Consider the following 1,871-nt stretch of genomic DNA (forward strand, 5'->3'; position numbering starts at 1 on the left):
GTTAGTGCACGTCTGTGTGCTAGGTGACGATGCTTGCCGACTTGGTTCATGCCGTCCACGCCGAAGACGGCGCCGTTTAAAGTACTGCCGCTCGAGGTGCACAATTTGCGGGGGAATTGTTAATGGGCGTCGGCGTGCTGGGTGACGATGTGGAGATGTGGAACGCCGAGCCAGATCTATCTTATTTGTTTGCTTGGCCCACTGGACTTTGCATGGGCTTTGCAACACTGTGTGCTAGGTTAAATCACGGCCAATAGAGTGAGTGTTTTTAATGATCCTGATCTGATAAGGGGACTAGAGGTAAAAGAGCCGTTAGGAGGCAGTGATCACAACACGATAAGTTTTACTCTGCAAATGGAAAGGTAGAAGGGAAAATCGGAAGTGTCTGTATTACAGTATAGCAAAGGGGATTACAGAGGCATGAGGCGGGAGCTGGCCAAAATTGACTGGAAGGAGGCCCTAGCAGGGAAGACGGTAGAACAGCAATGGCAGGTATTCCAGGGAATAATGCAGAGGTTGCAGGATCAATTTATTCCAAAGAGGTGGAAAGACTCTAAGGGGAGTAAGAGACACCTGTGGCTGACAAGGGAAGTCAGGGACAGCATAAAAATTAAGGAGAGGAGGTATAACATAGCAAAGAAGAGTGGGAAGACAGAGGATTGGGACTCTTTTAAAGAGCAACAAAAGTTAACTAAAGAGGCAATGCGGGGAGAAAAGATGAGGTGCGAGGGTAAACTAGCCAATAATATAAAGGAGGATAGCAAAAGTTTTTTTAGGTACGTGAAGAGGAAAAAAATAGTCAAGGCAAATGTGGGTCCCTTGAAGACAGAAACGGGGGAATTTATTATGGGGAACAAAGAAATGGCAGACGAGTTAAACCGTTACTTTGGGTCTGTCTTCACTGAGGAAGATACACACAATCTCCCAAATGTTCTAGGGGCCGGAGAACCTAGGGTGATGGAGGAACTGAAGGAAATCCACATTAGGCAGGAAATGGTTTTGGGTAGACTGATGGGACTGAAGGCTGATAAATCCCCAGGGCCTGATGGTCTGCATCCCAGGGTACCTAAGGAGGTGGCTCTAGAAATAGTGGAAGCATTGGAGATCATTTTTCAATGTTCTATATAGATTCAGGATCAGTTCCTGTGGATTGGAGGATAGCAAATGTTATCCCACTTTTTAAGAAGGGAGGGAGAGAGAAAACGGGTAATTATAGACCAGTTAGTCTGACATCAGTGGAAGATGCTGGAGTCAATTAGAAAAGACGAAATTGCTGAGCATTTGGATAGCAGTAACAGGATCATTGCGAGTCAGCATGGATTTACGAAGGGGAAATCATGCTTGACAAATCTACTGGAATGTTTTGAGGATGTAACTAGGAAAATTGACAGGGGAGAGTCAGTGGACGTGGTGTACCTCGACTTTCAGAAAGCCTTCGACAAGCTCCCACATAGGAGATTAGTGGGCAAAATTAGGGCACGTGGTATTGGGGGTAGGGTACTGACATGGATAGAAAATTGGTTGACAGACGGAAAGCAAAGAGTGGGTATAAATGGGTCCCTCTCGGAATGGCAGGCAGTGACCAGTGGGGTACCGCAAGGTTCGGTGCTGGGACCCCAGCTATTTACGATATGCATTAATGACTTAGACGGAGGGATTAAAAGTACCATTAGCAAATTTGCAGATGATACTAAGCTGGAGGGTAGTGTGAATTGTGAGGAAGATGCAATAAGGCTGCAGGATGACTTGGACAGGTTGTGTGAGTGGGCGGATACATGGCAGATGCAGTTTAATGTAGATAAGTGCGAGGTTATTCACTTTGGAAGTAAGAGTAGAAAGGCAGATTATTGTCTGAATGGTGTCAAGTTAGG

This window comes from Rhinoraja longicauda, unplaced genomic scaffold (assembly GCF_053455715.1).
Source record: "Rhinoraja longicauda isolate Sanriku21f unplaced genomic scaffold, sRhiLon1.1 Scf000087, whole genome shotgun sequence".
Classification (NCBI taxonomy): Eukaryota; Metazoa; Chordata; class Chondrichthyes; order Rajiformes; family Arhynchobatidae; genus Rhinoraja; species Rhinoraja longicauda.